Genomic DNA, 20983 nt, shown 5'->3' on the forward strand with positions numbered 1-20983 from the left:
TAACTTCAGGGCAGGAACTTCAGGGCTGGTTTCCACAACCATTGCCCTTACTCTTCTTGGCAGCTGCCTGGATCATTATCCCAGGCGCAGTCTGGGCAGTGTGGTCATTCAAACCCATTAAGGCAATCCTAACATCCCCAGGTGTGACCTGAGCTCCACCTCCTTCCTGATAGAGTGCTCCAGGATGTTGCCTAACAGACAGTCTACAGTCATAGCAGGGCTCACAGCTTCTTTTAGAGAACTTGATAACCCCTTCCCCACCACCACCTATAGGGACCACAGCCATGACTTTCGTGGTTGTCTGCGACTATGACTTGGTGGAATGTGTCAGGGAGGGCCTGTTCCGAGGACACCAGTTGACACCTTACAGTAGTCATGCTGGCTCCTCTGTCCCTCAGAGCCTCCACCGGTTGCCCATTGATGGTGACCAACTGCCTATACATAGAAGTATTTATAGCTATATGGGCTTTTGGAACCATCTCCTTATCCCCCAGGGGCCAAGGGTCACCTCTGCCTGTCCCCCAAAGCTAACTAACGCCATCTCCTACTGAAGCGCTACACTCGCCAACCCAGCTGTGTTCCTACCCAGAGGGGTGCTGTGCCCTCATGGGAAATATGGTGTCTCTCTTGGAGTGCCCATATTTGTTACACTCAACACATTGGGGGAAAATCCTTCTGCTCTGTTTATCAAAGACCCCCTTCTTCTGTGGTTCAGACAGGGAGTGGTTACCACTGTTCTCTTGGGAATTACTTTGGGGGCTGTTGAGAACACCTTACTTTAAATTTTTTTCTCCTACCTGACCACTCTTTAGGCAGTCCCCCTAGATGCCTTTCTTGACACTCTGATGCTGATCCAGAGGTCTGCTTCATCACAACCTTCCTGGGGTCAGTCAGCTTGCTACTCACTTGGCAGCGGGAGTGAGGGGCAGAGTGCAAATAAAGAGAAAAGTGTATTAAAACTAGCTACTGGGTGACAGAAGTCAATTTACTGAATGTCCCCATGGGCTAGGGTTAAAAAAGAGGTGATATAGGACTGAAATATTGTCCTAATCGTCAATGGTCAACATGTTTCTACCAGATGACTACAAGTTTGCGGCATTCATCAGGACCTCCAACGTTGTCACTCTGCTACAAAATAAGTGAAAAATTAAATAAAAACCATACTTAATATTATGGTGGTTTATGACAAAGGCACCAGCTGCGGTCCGGTCCAGTGTCTATGGAAATCAAACATGAATAACAAATTAATTATCAATTCCAACCATTATGAACTCTCTTCAAAACACCAGACACGTGATATCAAAATACACATGTGAATTGAAACAACCAGATGGAACGTCTAAATAGACATCAAATGACTCACCTAGCAGGGAATTTTAATTTAACTCCACCTTTATGAGGGTGTTGCCTCAGATCACAGATTACAGAGGGTAGAATAAAAACAGAAAAGAAACAGCTCAGACTAACTCTTCCAAAAATGCACAGAACATGACAGGTACGATAAAGACCCTCTTCACTTGTAGGTGTACAAAGTTCAAGTGGTGTACGTTTAGAACGGACAGTGGTCTTATCTAATCCAAATCATATGTTCAAAAAGGAATATGTCATGGATCTATAATAGTTAGCATAAATTCGATCCATATACAGTGTAACAGATCGTGTACATATGTGTATGTATCATAGTCAGGAAAACTTAGAGCCCGATACACAGAACTAACTTAAGACAAAATCCTAAACTTACTACCATTTTGGTATTCACAGAAGGCACTTACTCATTTTGGTATTCACAGAAGGCACTTACTCATTTCGGTATTCACAGAAGTTAGGAGTCCTAACTTTAGGACTCCGAAATGCCTTCTGTGAATACCGAAAGCTTTAAAATTAGGATTTTAATCAGTTTAGTAGTAGTATAGTTAGGACTCCTAACTTTAGGACCCCTAAATGCCTTCTGTGAATACCGAAAGTCTTAAAATTAGGATGTTTCTCAATTTAGTAGTAGTAAAGTTAGGACTCCTAACTTTAGGACTCCTAAATTCCTTCTGTGAATACCGAAAGCTTTAAAATTTGGATTTTTCTCAGTTTAGTAGTAGTAAAGTTAGGAGTCCTAACTTTAGGACTCCTAAACTGAGAAAAATCCTAATTTTAAGACTTTCGGTATTCACAGAAGGCATTTAGGAGTGCTAAAGTTAGGACTCCTAACTTCTGTGAATACCGAAGTGAGTAAGTTTCTTCTGTGAATACCAAAATGAGTAAGTGCCTTCTGTGAATACGAAAATTGTAGTAAGTTTAGGATTTTGTCTTAAGTTAGTTCTGTGAATTGGGCCCTTAGTTTTCAATATGCGTCCAAAACGGCTCAAAGTGTCTACATCTTGGCCCCAGGCACTGAAATCGTTGAACGCCTGGTAATGTACGATATCAGGAGTAAATTGTCAAAGTTCTAAAAGTAAAACTAGATGCTCGTTATATACTTTACTATCAAACGTAACCCACAACGCTCTATACCCAGTTACCTCAGGTTATACTGTGTCCTTCCATTAGTGGCAACAACCGAATGGGAGAGACAACGTGTGCTCGTACGATTTTATCTCCAGCTATCGTCTCCGTGAATGAGTCAGACCCGGAAGTGACATGATTCGCCTCCGGGTCACGAGAGTCAAGGGAAATGTAGTTCTGGAAGCATAATAGAACTACCAAACTACGGGAGAAACAACACTGGAACAATAAAGCATGCGCTTTCACAGTCATGCGTCTTATCACAGATCTCATATGTATGTGTTTATATTGGCATCATATAAATATTACCCACAATATGCAGATGTTAAATGAATGCCGCCCATCTCATCGATAACAGGGGGTCTGACGATAAAGAATATAGCTGCCTCGTGTATGATGTATCTGACATACGTCTTTATCTTCTATATGAATGAAGTAATGAAATAAAATTAGTATAATCAAGTCACCACTGCAACATAAATCTGGTCAGGACTATAAGACCTTCTTTCAGAATGTATTCGTATCGCACGATTATTGGGGATTATACCATATATGTGCGTAAATAAGCAGAACAGGCAGGAAGGTGGAACAAAATTATACCGAACCCCAGGGAATATCTTCGTTTAGACCTGTCATGTGACTCTTGGTACGAAAAACCCACCGCTGTTCGCGGCGAAATAAAACACTGTTCAGAGGTCCCATATTGACATCATAATGGGGTTTGTCAATGAGGACCCATTGAAGGTCATTCTCTGTATGTCCCTTCTCTAGATAGTGTTTAGTCATAAGTGTATTGGATTTTCTACACCGAAAAGTACTGCGGTGTTCAGTGATCCTGTGGCGTACTTTGCGGCAAATCACCCTAATTCAGATTAAGGAGCAAGGGCACGTGATCATATAGATCACCTCACTTGTGTTACAATTGGTATGGCTATTCAATTTCCAAGGTGTCCCTGATAAGATGTCAACTTCTGTTAAATGTCGTGTAAAAGGACAAACTGAACAGGATCCACATGGAAAATGCCCGATCACAGGATCCAAATTCCACAACGTCAATTGTCTATTCTGACAGGTAGTAGTTCTCGGTCTTGTGTGTACCATCAGGTAATATAAATTGCTACTACGTTTCAGTGCAAAAAGGGGGGAATCTAGTGTCAACTTCCCTGTATTAAGTATATGCCAGTTCTTGTTAATGGCCCTTTTGACATTTACAGTGAAATTACTAAAAGTTGTGACACACACCGATCTTTCCAATTTAGTTTTAGTGTAGGTTTCTAACAGAGCCCCCCTGTCGTTGTTACGTGCTCTTATGGAGGCTCTTTTAATCAATTGTGCTGGGTAATGTCTAGCAGCCAGTACCTCACTCAGCTTGATGGCATGTTTATGATAGTTAGCCAACTCAGTACAGTTTCTCCTCAATCTGAGGAATCGGCCTACTGGTAAATTAGTCAGAAGGGCCCGGGGATGGAAGCTGTGGAAGATCAACAAGGAATTTCTTGCCATTGGTTTTGGTATAATTCAGTGTGAATCCTCCCTTCCTTAGGATATAGTCTTAAATCCAAAAAAGGAATGGAGAAGTTGTTACTTTCACCAGTAAACCGAAGGTTCCCATCCCGTGTTTTAAGACAGTCTGAAAAAATCGTTAGAGATTCCTGGTCACCTTCCGAGATGACCAGGATATCATCTATATAGCGCTTCCATTATTTGAGTCGACTACAGAAAGGGTTTTGCTGTGGGTAAATATGTGTGGTCTCAAACCCATGCATGTAAAGATTAGCCATGCTAGGTGCACAGGTACTCCCCATGGAAGTACCGGTGATTTGCCAAAACAGATTCCCTTCAAAACTGAAAAAATTCTCCTTGAGTGCTAAAGTCGCACAAAGCATAACAAAGTCATTCGGAGTTTGATCATCACGTGGATTGCTGTTTAGAAGATCACTTATCGTCTCAAGCGTGGCATCTTGGGGTATGTTTGTGTATAATGCTTCCACATCGTATGTGGCCATCAATTGACAATGGGGATCAAAGCTAAAAGACTCAAGGCACGAGAGCACATGTTTGGAATCCTGTAAATAGGATGGCATCTGGGATACAATCGGTCGAAGAAAATGATCTACAAATTTGGACAAGGGTTCTAGTATAGAACCAATACCAGACACAATTCGTCTACCAGGTGGAGGTCGTTGGTGTTTGTGTATTTTGGGAAGGATATAAAAGGCTGGTATTTTAGGATTTTTCTGTAACAAGAACTCTGCCTCATTCTTAGTTATCCAACCTGCCTCTTTCCCCTCTTCCACCAGTGACTTAATCCGCTGTTGCAAACGTCTAGTAGAATCTTGTGCAATACGTGAATAAAAGGTTTCATTATTGAGCTGTCTAAGGCATTCTTCTCAATACATCACCGTATCTAAAATCACCGTAGCTCCCCCTTTATCTGCTGGTTTAATCGTGATAAAGGGATAATTGCCCAAAGTGGAGACACAATATCTCTCTGCATTTGACAGATTGCAAAATATTTTATTTATATGGCTAAGACCTGATTCATAGTCTTTCAAAACGGCCTTTTCAAAAGTGAGAAATTCTGATGGAACCTGTTGTGATGTAGGCACACATGTGGATTTTTTTTTCTAAGTCCTGTATTTAAACTCTGGTTAGATGGCTCTCTTTCAAATTCACTGAAGAAGAAACAAAGACGTATTTTGCGAAAAAATTCCGCCAATTCTTTGTGTGTCATAAAATCATCTCCAAGTTTGGTAGGTACAAAACCTAGACCCTTGGACAGAACACATATCTCCAATTGTGTAAGTGTTTTACTACTCAAATTAACAATCAAATTGCTGGCTCGCTCGTGGAGGCGGTCATGCTCCTCGTGATCCTCTGTTCTAATGATGGGTCCCAATTGACCCGTGGAGCCTCCGGAGTTTGTCCTCTGTTGCCTCTCCTTCATCCTCTTCATCCTCTGTCCTGGCCCAAAAAAGGTTGGTAAGAAGGGCCCCCATAGGGTGGACATGGGTGGTAAAGAGGTGGTGGAAAAACCCATGGTTGTGGCAGCCACCAAGGTGCTTGTTGATTTGGAGGATATGAGAAACCTCTACCCCTCCCTCTGCCTCTCCTGGGTTGACGGAAAGAAGTTTGGTCAATATCTGAGTCAGTGGAATCACTCCACTCATCAGAGTTTGAGGTCCACTCGTCAGTGTCTCTACGCCAACCACGTGTGCCTTTCTTATTTACCTTTTTATTAAGATTTGACTGATAACCATTTGTAATATAGGGGTACACCTTATCTAGAGTACATCTATCAAGATCTTTCTTAAGTTTGCCAATTTTATATTTGACCAGGTCGTCTTTAACCTCATTCAGATTTTTGGAAATTTCGTCTAACTTCTTTTTATAGGCAGAAATCTGTATACCTGTTTTAAGTTGTGTTTCTAAAGATTGAATTTCAATGAGTAATAAATCGGCTGTTTCTTTAGCTGTAGTAATTATCAAGACTAACCAGTCTCTAGTACAGCGCCAAGCTATTTTGGACCAATTGGTAACAAAAACGTTATTATCCAGAAAGAGTCTCGGGGCATTAGATACAATGAAGCCAGGGGGAGCTATATTACCTGTGAGGTACTCAGTAAGAATAGCAGCATGTAGAATAGTACATACTTGTTGTTTTTTGATGTTACTAAGTTTGGTCCATGAGGGTGTACCTGGTTTGGTCCTCTACTTCTACGGTCAGAAGAGTGTCCCTCCCCACTTGCGGCATATGCTTGTTGGATTATTGCTAATTTTAAAAAAAAATAACTCTTGGAACCTGCAGTGTCTGGTTGGCTGAAAAGATGCCCCTAGACAGGCAAAACAACCGCTCCCATCAAGGATTGGTGATTTCACTCGCTGTATAACCCGTGCTCACCCTTTTGAAGCTTGGCATTGAGCAGTCAGGCTCACTACAGAGGCAATGTGTAAAGCAAAGGCACAGAAGCCACTTGCGATAAATGCACTGAGCATCACAAAGGAGAATTCACACAGGATACTGCATTGTGTGGAGCCCCAAAGGTATTGCCTGTATCTAAGGAGGTTGGCACCAGTATAGTGGGAACATCAACACGCACACGCATCTTGTTGGTGGTGAGTGGATTCACCAGTTACGGGATCCAGTGTGGCCCGCTTTGACGATCATGCTGCATCCCTCTCATGCGACACACTGACTGTATGGTCATTGCATGCGGCGTCCGATTCACAGTTTGAGACCTCGTAGGGAAGACGTACCAGTAGTAGTGCCTCATTCTGCCTCATGCAGCACTGCTAAACTTGCGCCTGTGTGTGACCAAAATTGCCTGGTCTGACCAGTATTAACGTACACCAGACATTATGCCTCATTTCCAGGGAGGTATTGAGTTTGTGAGTCTTCATTGTGTATGACCGGAATAGTCTGATGTGATTTGTATCAACGCGCACCAGACTTTGTGCCTGGATTGCCTGTGTACTACTTGGATTGACAGGTGTCTGACGGGGTGACTCCTTCTTCCGAGAGGCTCCCCTGCTTCAACCCCCATTCATCTATTGTTTCTTTTGTGCCCAGAGTGTGGTGGACGGACTGCCCTCTCCTCTGGGCTGAAGGAACACTTCTGAGAGCGATCTGACATGGGTCAAAAGACTGTGTGACCCCTGTGCTTCTCAGAACTGGGCTGGTACCAGAAGGCACATTGTGGAATCCTGTGAATGAATGGCTATCGCCCTCAGCCCACTTCTGCTCTGCATCTTGTGGGTGAACTTTACAAGTGGTGGCCAAATGACCCATTTGTCAACTGCCTCCTAATTAGCCTTGCTACCTGCCCCACCTTCTTCCCTGGGACCCTGACTAAGTGTGACTCCGGTGGCCATCGGCCTAGTAGCCGGAAAAGGGTTGCTTATCTCAAACCCCTGGGCTCAGGGTAGTCGGGTTTAGCTGAAAGGTGGAAAATGGCTTAGGCCACAGGGTCTGCATTGTACGATCAACTGACCTGCCGCATATCAGTTGCACCGCATTATGATGCTGTGTGCATATGTGTGCGGGTGCGCTCCATACGGACTGGGCTGATATCCGTGGCACCGTGTATCAGTGCTGAGTGAGTGTGTGGGAGTCACTGCCCGAGGACCGCCTGTGATTAATTACAAAGCACAGCAGTTACTTTACATGTTGATTCCTTGCCAAAACCATACTAAGTTTGACATTGGTTTTACGCGTGCAAACTTGGCTCACTGTGCTGCTTAAAAGTGTTGTAATTATCTGTGTGTACACATTTCCAATATCATTGTGATCTGGGGTGCTCCCAATAACTGTGGTATTGAATTGGTATAATTGCCAGGTTGGGCCTAGTTCTGACAATGTATTGCACCGCATAACGATGCAGGGGGGTAAAGTAGGATCTTTCCCAAGTGTGCATACTACTGATGTCATTTTAGGACACTTGGGCCTAGTACTGCCAGTGATATTTCCAAATGTGATGTGTGCCCAGAAATACATGAGGTTCATGTTGTGTTAAATAATGTGCGTGCCGAATATAAACTTTATTTACATACACCCCATGCGAAGTCTCTTTTGTTATGCTCAGTGCATTTATTGTATGAGAGTGCTGTGCCAATGCTTTACACTTTCCCCTGAGATAAGCCTGACTGCTCAGTTCCAAGCTACCTAAGGGGGAGTGCAAGTTATACAGTGAGTGTAAACGTCCACACCTGATGGGAGTGGTAGGGTCTGCCTGGCTAGGGCACCGGCTCAGCCAACCAGAAAGGGCCAGTGTCAACAGGGACTCTGCGCCCACTGAGTCCGCGTGTGGCAGACTCACCTGGCTTCAGACGGGGTGCACTCAAGAGCTTCAGACGCTTCACACCTGCCAGTGCGGGTAAGACTGATTTTGGGCCTATGGGCCCAAGGAGAACTTGCTGCCAGTTAGCACGGTAGTGCTGGAACACTATTGACTTTAAGTTAGAGTCAAAGTGGACTCTTAAGACACGGACTGCTAGTGGGGCATACACTCTATGTTATCAATAGTGAATAGGGAAGAACGACTATCACTAGGGGGAGTGGGACAGGGAATAGCCAAAGGAAAACTAGTGCACCGACCTCTAGGGGGACTGTGTAATTGTTTGTGAATGTCTTATTTTTCCTTTGGGTTGGTAGAGGTAGAAAATAAAATATTTTTCTTTTTTCATAAAAGTGAGTATTTGGCTGGACAATGATTTATTGCTGCTGCTGCACATTTTGAGTTGTGCATCTGTGCTCACTCTCCTGTTTCCACCCAGGGAGTTTTGGACTGCTTGGACCATGCTTACCCTCAAAGTCAAGTGCAAAAGGGGTACTTCCCCAGTTGCTCAGAATCCATAGTAAGTGGGGTCCCAGGACATCATGAATAAAAGGCCTAAACTCCCACAGTTGGGCCAGTAACCCCTGCTTGCCCCGTGGCCCTCTGAAAGGGTTTCTGACACCGATACTTCTACCACCTCCAGCTCTTGGAATCCTTCTGTAACTAAATCACCTCCATATATGGCAACTTCCACCCTCAGCCGAACCATCAGGGCTGGAGAATGAACCCTGACCTTATGACCCACTGTCACCACTGTCAAAACCGCTGCTACAATGAAGAGCATTTACTCGGGCCCCATCTGACCCTTGTCCCACTACACCTTCACCAAAGTATACCGATCATCACAGCACTAACAGCCATCCACAATACCTCCAATGACTAGGTTACATTTCGGGACACCTGGAAACATGCCATTGTCACGCTCCTGCTCAAGAAAGCATCTACTCACCTATCCATGCTTTTCAACTACAGACCTATCTCACTCCTACGATACCTAGTAAAGATCTTATAGAAACTAATCACCAATCCCTCATTGACCAACTCAGCAACCACCAGCTCCTTGACCAATGCAGTCCAGATTCAGGCCTAACCACAGTACAGAAACAGCACTCATCACCACCACAGATGACATCTGCAGTGAACTCCACTCGGCTTGCGGAGATTCCGGCGTTGACCGCACTCTGCATTATGCGGAGCTCGCGAAGTTCCCAAAAACTCGGCTCCGCTGGAGTTTTTTCCTCGCTTGTGGTCGTCAACATCAAGATGGTGAGCGCATGCAAGGAAAATTCACGTCTTGGTGAGATTTTTCCTCGTTTGCGATCATCAACGTCAAGTTGGCGAGCACGAGCATGGAAATTCAACATCCCGGCAAGATTTCTCAATGCGGGCGGTCGGATTTCTCATTTTGAGTGGTCGCGTATTCTTGCGACTGCTCACGTTGAGAGACTGTCCACTCGCGTTGAGAAAGTTGGAGCTCAAGTAAAAAATCTGCTGGGGTGGCAGAAAGGAAGTTGTGCCCTCTTGCGCTGTGCATGGTGCTGTTTTCGATGATTGCACAGTGCGGACAAACATCCGGTGCTGAAAATCACCGCGAAGAGCCTTTATCTAACACACTCCGCATTGCGTGGCAGAGTTTTCTTGCACTTCACGGAGTTCCACATATAAGAACTCTGTGAACTCCGCTCAGGCTTAATCTGCATGATCCTTGACAGGGGCGACATAGTAGCCCTCATTCCCCTGGACATCTCTGCAGCATTTGACATGGTTTCCCACCCCATCGTCATCAGATGCCTGCACAAGATTTGCATCCAAGAAGATGTGCATCCAGGAACCAACTCTCCACTGGATCTGCTCTTTCTTAACAGATAGAACTCAAACTATCAGCCCGGCACCATGCTGCTTGGAAGTCTGCAAAATCACCTGCAAAGTGCCTCAAGGTTTATTGCTCAGTACTACTGTGTTCAACGCTTACATGATCCCTCTGGTCAACATCATCCACACACACAACATCAACATCCTATTCTACACAGAAAATGCAGAACTTATTCTATACCCCTCGGACAAGAGCCCCAACACACGAAACAAGTTCACCACCTGCATGGCAGACGTCTTTGGCAAGAACACCTCACCATCGGACTACAACAGGTAGCCAGTCGAATTTGGACCCACACCCAGCACCCATGCCAAGAACCTACAAAAATCACCGATAGCAAACTAGACATGACTGAACAAGTTAACACCATTACTGCATTTACACCTTGAAGAAGCTGAGGAAGATCTTCAAATGGCTCCCACGCAACACAAGAAAAACTGTCCCTCATGCCCTAGTCATAGGAAAGTTGGACTACAGGAGCACCATCTACGCTGACCTCTCTAAGCAACTTACCAGAAGATTGCAAGCCATCCAGGACTTGGCAGCCAGTCTCATCCTCAACCTCCCAAACAGAACTCACATTGCACCACACCTCAGGGAGCTCCACTGGCTCTGGATACACAAATGCACTCATTTCAACCTCCTCACAGGCACATTCATGGCACTTCACAACTTGGGGTTCATCTACCTTTACAGTCACATCTCCTTCCACCCACCACCCAGACACCTCCACTCCGGAAGACTCCTACTCGCACACATCCCATGCAAACACAGAACCAGATCAGGAGTACAGAGGTTCTCTTACATCACTCCACCAGCATGGAATGACCTCCCACTCTACATCACAGCCTCTTCCTCTCTTCTTGACATCTGCAAGAAACCGAAGACCTGGCTTTTCAATTAACTATGTATCATTAGGGAGGGGTCCTCCTAAATATGATTAATTAGTCACTATGAGGGGGATATTTATGTTTTATAAAGGACTCTCACCCACATATTTCTATGTGGCATGCTTAGTAGTTCCTGTTCTCAAACTCACATTTTTCTAAGTGCTCCCCCCAAAAGTGGGGTTGCGCCCATCAGATGCCATACTACCACACTGGGTGAGAACTCAGTGATAAAGCATGCCATATAGAAATATGTGGATGAGAGTCTTTTATAAAACAGGAACTTCGAGGGAGCATTGAGGATTCATTGGCTTAGGCATTACTACACTACACTGCAACTCAACTTCGCTACCTACTAGAATGTCACTCCAATGCCTCTGAGAAATATTGATGCTTCATGGAACAATCAAATGCTGGGGTGCCCTTGTGGAAAATTCTCTGTCTGCTCAAGAAACACAGGTCGGGTGAGGTAGGGGGCTGGGGGGATGCATACAGGTCTCTGGTACTTCGAGCCACCATGACCTCTTGGGGTACCGTGACCCTCACTCTTCGCCTAACCTCTATGCCATCCCCGATTACCCCCATCATAGGCAACCCTGATGTCATGCAGGCACACAAGGTCAGCGGTTAAAAGGCAAGGCAGCTAAGGAACTGTAAATGTATTGGAGATTCTTATGATCAAGATGGTGTGAAGTCCTTCAAACAATTGTAGGAGGGTTATGGCATACAGGAGTTGGAATGCTTGCACTATTTTCAAATATGTTACTGGGTGACGCACCCACAGCTCAAAGATATGCATGCCACCCCCTGACACCTTCCGAAAAATGGCTTCTCACCAAATCAAATGATTCACATCTCGTCACAGACCTTTAAGAGATTCTCAAGAAAACTGACTATCGATCGTGGATAGCAGCACAAAAATGGTGGGCGGCAGAGCTAGAGCACACACTCTTGTATGGGAAGTAGGCAGAGATATTCATTCGTACCCGCACAGCTGCAACTAGCGCAGCAGGCAGAGAAGCACTGCTTAAGATCACCCAATATTGGTCCTGCATCCCAGCCCACACTCACTCTTGGTACCCCAATAAATGCCCGGGATGTTGGCGAAGTGGTTTGACGGGCACCATCACACATCTGCTATGGCACTGTCCCAAGGTACAACAATATTGTCCTGAGAATCTCCAGAGCATCAATGAGATATTTCATAGTGTTCTCCCATTCCCAGCATATACTCTCTTGGGCCTACCCAATACACTGGCATATACACTGTACTCTCCTCGGGGGAAGGTCATTACCATAGCCTTACATGAAGCTAAACGGACCATTATGGCATTTTGGGGAACAGAACCAGCTCCGCGGTATGGAGCATAGCTTCACTGATTATAGAATCTTCTAAAGATTGAGATGATCTCTGCTACCTTAGAGGTGAGAGAAACTCAACTTGAGAAGTCCTGGAGTACATGCATTCAGGGCCAGACTGGGCATTGGGAGTTTCCCCAGGAGGCTGAAAGGGCGCGGGCCGGTTTTACAGCAGTTCTGCAATATCGGCCCCCAGTAACAAAAGCAGCAAGCAAGCATTTCCAGTCTCCGGAGGCCAGGTAATGCTTCCCCGGGGGCTGGTCTGAGAAATTTGCCAGGGCTGCTTTGGGGTGCCAGTCTTGCCAAGCATGCATTACCATTCTCTATCAGGAATTTAGGGAAATTACATGTCCCAGGTACTTGCGGGTACTACAACGTACACATTCTGTCAATATGACTCGCCAATCTGCAGACATTCTGTTACCAAGCTACATTCTGAAGCTTGGTAACATTGACGTCGATGCGGGCTACGGCGTATTCCCAAGTGGATTGACTGCCCGACTTCCATGGAGTTTTATCACTACGCAAGCTAGAGGAGAGGAGGGGCTTGGGAGGGAGCTTGAGGGAGAGGAAGGGTTTGATGTCTTCATTTGTTTCGAAGGTCCTGGTTTCAGCTGTTCAGTGCCTTCCAAACTTTGTCTATCGGCCTCTCGCTGCAGGTGGTTCAATTGTTTGTAAATCAATAAACAGATTTAAATCATAAAACAGGAAAATCAGACTGTGATGGACGCATTGTCATTCTGTATGCCGGTTGAATGTTGCATACAGAATGACAATGGGCCAGTACAATGGGCCAGTCTGGGAAGTTAATGCTTTTGGTGAACCTGAAGGCAAAGAAGAAAAATGTAACACATCAGATTGAAGTTAAATTGTCAAGCTACTTTTATCAAATGACACATAACTCAGCGACTACTTCAAGACAAACAAGAAATGCCTGATATGAAGGATTAATTGCAGCTGTATAGCAGCATTTGCGACTTGGGTGTTTACTACAATCCAATCTAAGCCCAGGGTATGTGTAACCGAGACATTTTCCCTCAATGATTTAACCAAGTGCCTAGCCTAATGCTGGCATGTAAAGAAACAAAATTACATTAAAGGAATAATTGAAAATTGTAATAACCACCGTACGTTAAGATCAGAGATTCCCTTTGTCAGCCTTAAGATATTAATGATTGAATGCCTAAATTAGTCATGATCACTTGCATTGCTCAGTGGAACATTCCATGGCATCTCTCCTTTACTCTCTGGTCCATTGCAGAAAGTGACCAGCCGCAGTCAAATCAGTCTTGGTGGTACTGCAGGGCGACCTGCTTATCCATGTGTACACAAGCGCCTCCTGGCTGTTGTGCAGATGGAACTTTTCTTTGAGGTGCAGCTTTGTGCTACATGTCAGTATTGCACCAGGAGCTGTGGGAACCACATGTGTGCACACCGATGCCTTATGAAGAAATGCAATGAAAAGAGCAAGAAGAAAGTGACACATGGACAACTTCAATAAATACCCAACAGTGACGCTGCTCTCACTGGCATTCTGTTCCATTATTTATTTGCTCCTTGTGCTGTTACTGAGCAAAACTAATGGCATACAAACTGGTCCCAACGCAAAGGGGCAACATTTTCTTAAATGCAATGCCAAGGGCCCCTCAACGAGAAGACAAGCAATCCCAAGCTGGCTTCTGAAAATGGGACAAACAGCAACAGAATGCAACCGCTCTCTCATCCACTCTCTCCTGTTAATACAAGGTAGGGTGACCGACCATAGGTCTAGGGCAGGGCATTCTGTGTCTGTCCAGGGGATTGTTCCGCAGCACCAGGGGCCAAGATGGGTGGAGAGGGGGAGGTGTTCATTTGAAATTACTTGCAAAACCGGATAGTTCTTTGTGCGCCATTATGTTTTTTAGCCGCTAATAAAAATGTCAGTTTAACTATGGTGATTAATGTACCTGAAAGAGAGATCTGAATTTTGCCTCGTCCCAGTTTGACTCAAAGTAGAAAAGGGAAACCGTGCCTCTTGTAAAGCACAAGCTGTAACATGCAGATCAACTCTTTTTTTTTTGCGGATCGCCAGGTGGGTAACTGCTGTTGTTACAAAATTCCTTTTACTACCTGGCTTTGTTTTTTCACAATCTTTCATTATTCCAAGGTGGCTCAATAGGGTTTTTTTGATAATAAGAAATAGTTACTAGTAAAAGCAACCCCAACCAACATGCTATGTTTTAAATCCTGAGTTTCTATATTTCTCCAGGCCACACACTCTTAAGATATAATATCTAAAAACAAGAAGAAAAAAAACCGATATAATACCTACCAATATGGATGACATCTGACTCTTGCAACTTGTAGCCCTCATTGTCTTAAGTAACATTTCTGTAGTAGGGGATCTCTGTGTATAGTCATAATCTAGTGAATAGTCCCGCCCATGTGCGCGGACCCCGGAGCAATAAAAAATAATCTCTAAAAGGTGACAAATCATGCAGACCTGCATACACCTTTAAGAGAGAATTTAATTTAAAGACAGATAATGCAGCCTATACCCACAGGCTACACTGTCCAGTACTTCAACTAGAATTCCACCAAAATCCACAAACAGCACTGCCTGTCCAGTTTTTCTCCCCATAGGAAAAAACCCTGCCTCTACCAGCAAAAGCCTCTGGAATGATAGAGAGGAAGGAGTGGACAGACAAGCCCCATAGGCTGCCATTATGTGGCTTGGAACAGGATACTGTGCCTTTAAGAAAACTTTCCAGTTTTCCAGAACTTTCCCCAGTATCCCAGAATGCCCAGCAGGTCCCATTTACTTTCAGTTCTTTTTTCCGGCTCCTGCTAGCAGGACCCTGGAGCATTGAGCTCTACCTTTTTCAAGGTTTTTCATTGAGATTTTGGCAATTTTAGTCACTTTTTCTTGTGTTTAGTACCTGGTACTGTCAACATGCCTGGCTTGTTCGACAAGTGCCCGGAATGTGGTCGAAAGAAGGCTAAAACTGACCCACACGAGGTGTGCATAGCTTGCCTTCCCCAGTCCCACGTGCCTGAAAGCTGTACCATCTGCCACTCGTTTTCAGCAAGAACCCTGAGGGACAGGATGAAGAGCAGGCTTCAAGCTCTGGAGGAGCGAAGACTGAAGGCACCAGGTGGGTCTGGAGGGGCTGATTTGGCCCATGCTGAGGCCTCTGGGGGGCTCCCCAGGGGCAGGAAGACCAGTAAGCGCTCCCGCTCCCCGTCGACGTCGAGGGCGTCGACGGCGACGTCGAGGAGGATGACCACCGTCTGTTCGCCGTCTCCCCAGGGCTCTGGGGAGAAACGTCGTTGACGATCGCCGTCGAGGGACCTGAATAGGCCGCCGTCGACTACATCGGCGTCGTCGGCGACGACGCCGTCTTCGACTGCGTCCAGCGGTCGACGTCGAGAGAAGGCCCGGCGTCGGCGTTCGGCGTCGAGGGATCGCAGCTCGCCGTCGATGAAGAGAAGGAGATCGACGTCGAGAAAGCGAAGATCGCCGTCGAGGCGAAGATCACCGTCGAGGCGAAGGTCGCCGTCGAGGCGAAGGTCGCCGTCGAGGCGGAGGTCGCCGTCGAGGCGAAGGTCGCCGTCGAGGCGGAGGTCGCCGTCGAGGCGGAGGTCGCCGTCGAGGCGAAGGTCGCCGTCGAGACATAAGTCGACGCCGAGGAGGAGATCGACGCCGAGAAGATCGCCGTCGAGGCACAGGTCGACGTCGAGGCACACGTCGACGTCGAGGAAGAGAGAGTCGCCGGGATCGGTGTACTCAGTGGTGTATACCCCGCCTCGGAGGTCTCCGTCGCCTCCTCCTCTCCCACCTCTGCCACCGCCTCCTCCTCCACCACCACCACCACCACCGCCACCTCCTCCACCACCGTCTCCACTTCCTCCACCGCCTCCTCCGCGGCCGCGGACTCTGTCTCCGCCACCCCGGCCTCTGTTGCTGCCAAGCACTCCTGCGGTGCCGCCGCCGGTCCCCCCGAGGTCGGTTTCCCTTCCACGGTACCCGACTCCGCCGCAAGGGACCCCGAAGCCACGACGCCCACGGTCGCCTGGACCAGCGAGACCGGCGGACAGGCCTAAGCCGAAGAGGTCGCGCTCCCGCTCTCACAGGAGGCGACGATCGCGGAGCCGAGGGCGATCCTCGTCAGACTCTAGACGACGCCGCAGAAGGTATAGGTCCAGGTCGCGCTCCTCGGACAGGGACCTTTCCCCGACGCTGTCGGACTCCCCGGAGACTAGGGTGTCGCCGGTGGACGACTTGGTCTCGTTCCAGGAGGTGCTGTTGCGAGGGGCTGCGAAGCTGAATATCACGGTGACGGTTCCAACACCCACGACGTCCGTGATATTTGAGACGCTTCATAAAAGACACTTGTCTCGCCCCCTCCTGCCTCTCGTGCCTGGACTGGTGGAACCAGCTTTGGAACTGTTCCTCACTCCCGCAACAGCGAAGGCCGCTCCGTCCAGGCTCATGAAGAAATATAGGGCCCCGGAGTCGGATCCGTCATTCTTGAGAGGGGACCCGAAACCGGATTCGGTTATCGTGACGGCGGCGAGAAAACAACATGCGACCGCCCCGGCCTCCACGGTGCCACCGGACAAGGAAAGCCGCTGGCTGGACTCTGCGGGCAGGAAGGTGTGTGGTACCGCTGCCACCACGATGAAGGCGGCGAGTGCAGGGGCGTTGTTGGGCCGTTACGACTGGGCCCTGTGGGAATCCCTGCAGCAATATGCGGACCTCCTGCCACGAGACAAGAAGGAGGACTTCTTGGAGACAGTGCGCGAAGGCATGCTGGTTTCTAACCAAACGATCAGCGCAGCAGCGGATATATCGCTATTGGCCGCCCACGCCTACTGTCATGGCGTCCACCAGCGGCGCCATTCCTGGTTGCGCCTGACGTCCCTCAAGCCGGAGGCGCAGCAGAGAGTGGCCAACCTGCCCTTCTCGGGGGAAACCCTGTTCGGGAAGCATGCGGACGATGAAATGGCCCGCATGAAGGCTGAAGCGGAAACCCTGACGGCCGTCGGGTTAGAGAAGGCCGAGAAAAAGAAACGACCGTTCCAGAGGAGGTTCGGGTCGTCGGGCCGAGGGCGTGGGCAGGGCTCGGGACAGCAGCAGCCACAACAGCAGCAGTTCCGCAAGCCCTTCCAGAAGCGCCAGAGGGGTAGAGGTGGCCAGCAGGCTACTACCACAAACAAGGGCCCGGCCGGGTCTCGGCCCTGAGCTGTTACTTCCCCCTCAACCGTTACCCACTCCAGTGGGGGGAAGCATTCGATTTTTTCCGGCAGAGTGGAGAAAAATTACTCAGGACAAGTGGGTGCTGAATATTGTTTGCAATGGATACAGTCTTCGGTTCATCAGCCCGCCTCCAGCGATGCCGCCGGTCAGCTCTCGCTTCCAGCTGAGGGAGCTCCAGGCGGAGGCAGACATCTTGTTGAGAAAAAAGGCGGTAGAAGAAGTACCATTGTCTCAAAGGGGAAGAGGTCTGTACTCTCGGTTCTTCCTCGTTCGCAAGAAGGACAAGAACGAGTTCAGGCCCATTCTGGATTTGCGACAAGCAAACAAGTGGATTCGCAGAGAAAAGTTTCGCATGCTATCGTTGCACCAGATTTACCCTCAGCTGCAACGGGGAGACTGGCTCTGTGCCATAGATCTACAGGATGCGTACTTCCATGTGCCCATAGCACAGAAGCACAGGAAGTGCCTGCGATTCCAAGTCGGCGCCAATCACTATCAATACACAGTACTGCCATTCGGGCTAAAGTCTGCTCCCAGGACTTTTTCGAAGTGCATGGCGGTGGTGGCGGCACACCTGCGGAGGAACAAGGTGTTTGTCTACCCGTATCTGGACGATTGGCTGATCAAGGCGTCATCCTTCGAGGAAGCGCAAGAACACTTCCGTTGGACGTGCGAGCTCTTGAACAAGCTGGGGTTACACGTCAACATGTCCAAATCGGTCCCATCTCCGGTACAGTGCATACAGTACCTGGGGGCCTCCATAGATACGCGGTCAGCAAGCGTGTCTCCTTCGGAGGAGAGACGGTTATCACTCCTTCGGAAGGCTCAGGACCTCAGGACTGCTCCATCGACGACTGTGAGGGAGGTGTCGTCTCTACTGGGATCGATGGCCTCCTGTATCTTCCTCACTCCGCACGCACGTCTACAGATGCGACCACTGCAGGAGTGCTTGGAGGATCAGTGGGATCAGAAGACAGGCTCTTGGGACGACAAGATCCGACTATCTCTACATGCTCGTCAGTCTCTGAAGTGGTGGTGTTCGGCGGAAAACCTCCTCAAGGGGGTTCCCTTCCACAAGGACATTCCCACGACGAATGTGGTGACGGATGCTTCTCTCCAGGGCTGGGGTGCGCATTCCGGGGACCTGCAGATTCAGGGGAAGTGGTCTCCTTTGGAATCGACGTACCACATCAATTTCCTGGAACTCAGAGCTGTCTTCCTGGCACTGAAGGCTTTCCTTCCGTCCTTCCAGACCAACTCGCTGCTGATACAGACGGACAATACAACCACGATGTATTACCTCAACAAGCAGGGGGGGTCGAGATCGCGCACTCTGTCGCAGGAGGCGCAGGCGATCTGGCGCTGGCTGCTGGCCCGAGGATTGACGATCACGGCCACGCATCTGCCAGGGGTGCAGAATGCTCAGGCGGACGCCTTGAGCAGGCTGATTCAGGAAAACCACGAATGGGTCATAAACGACGAAGTACTAGGAGAAGTCTTCGCAAGGTGGGGGACTCCAGACGTAGATCTGTTCGCCACCGCCGAAAACAGCAAATGCCGAGACTTCGCATCCAGGTACTACCAGCGGGGGACGCTGGGGAATGCGCTATGGATCGATTGGTCGAACAGCTTTCTGTACGCTTTTCCACCCATTCCCCTGATTCCGGCGGTGCTCATCAAGCTGTCCCAGTCCAGGGCGCGGATGATCCTGATCGCCCCGGAGTGGCCCAGGCAGTGGTGGTTCACGGACCTTCTTCACCGGTCTCTCCTTCCTCACATGCGGTTGCCGTGCAGGCCGGACCTTCTCACGAAGTTCGGGGGGCGGATGGTGCACCCCAACCTCTCGTCTTTGAGTTTGGCGGCATGGCTCCTGAAATAGTGCAATACGGTCATCTGAATCTACCAGACGATTGTATGGACATTCTGAAGGAGTCTAAGCGACCTTCCACTAGGACATCCTATGCTTACAAGTGGAAGAGGTTCTGTATCTGGTGTAAGTCCAAGAACTTTGATCCGACAACATGTAAGGAAGATGTCATCCTTCCATACCTTTTGCATCTGGCGCAGTCTGGCCTTAATTTCCATTCCATTAAGGTTCATCTGGCTGCTTTGACTGCTTACAGGAAGTGCCCTTCACAGACGTCCTTCTTTCAGATTCCTGTGGTCAAGGATTTTTTGGAAGGCTTGAAGAAGGTGTTCCCTCCTGTCAGACTTCCCTCGCCTTCTTGGGACTTGAATGTGGTGCTGTCCAGACTGATGAGAGAGCCTTTTGAACCTATTCACAAGGCTTCATTGCAGCACCTATCCTGGAAGGCGGCGTTCCTAGTGGCCATTACATCGGCCCGCAGGGTGAGTGAACTTCAGGCATTATGTTGTCAAGAACCTTATACTGTGTTTCATGCTGCTAAGGTTGTGATGCGTACTCACCCTAAGTTCCTTCCTAAGGTTATCTCTGACTTTCATGTCAATCAGACCATAACTTTACCTACGTTCTTTCAGAATCCCTCTTCACCAGCGGAAAGGGCTCTCCATTCCCTGGATGTCCGAAGGGTGTTGAAATTTTATCTGGATAAGACCAAGGATATTCGTAGGTCTGACCAATTGTTTGTTAATTATGGCTCAGTCAGGACTGGTCTTGCGACCTCTAAGCAGTCCATCTCTCGGTGGATTGTGTCCTGCATACAGTTGTGTTATCAAAAGGCTAATAAGACCTTAGGGGGTAAACCTAAGGCTCATTCCACCAGGGGCAAAGCTGCCACGACGGCTTTGCTGCGTAATGTTCCGATTGCGGAAATCTGTAAGGCGGCCACTTGGAAGTCGGTCCATACCTTTGCTGCGCATTACTGTCTGGTCTCGGATGCCAGGGCAGATGCTCAGGTTGGGCAGGCTTCGCTGCGAAATTTGTTCGCACAGTAGTGGTTGTGTCTTATGTGTTCTCCACCGCTTTTGTTGTGTGGGGATGGGCTTGCCATTCTATTCACTAGATTATGACTATACACAGAGATCCCCTACTACAGAAGGAGTAGTTTCTTTTCTGTAACTCCAGTTCTGTAGTAGGGGTATCTCTGTTATAGTCATAAGCGCCCGCCCTCCTCCCCGGTGGAGAGATACTTATTCATATGGAGAATGCTACAGGTCTGGCGTGCTACGCCTTCAAAAAGAACTGAAAGTAAATGGGACCTGCTGGGCATTCTGGGATACTGGGGAAAGTTCTGGAAAACTGGAAAGTTTTCTTAAAGGCACAGTATCCTGTTCCAAGCCACATAATGGCAGCCTATGGGGCTTGTCTGTCCACTCC

This window comes from Triturus cristatus, chromosome 9, assembly GCF_964204655.1.
Source record: "Triturus cristatus chromosome 9, aTriCri1.1, whole genome shotgun sequence".
NCBI classification, from domain to species: Eukaryota; Metazoa; Chordata; class Amphibia; order Caudata; family Salamandridae; genus Triturus; species Triturus cristatus.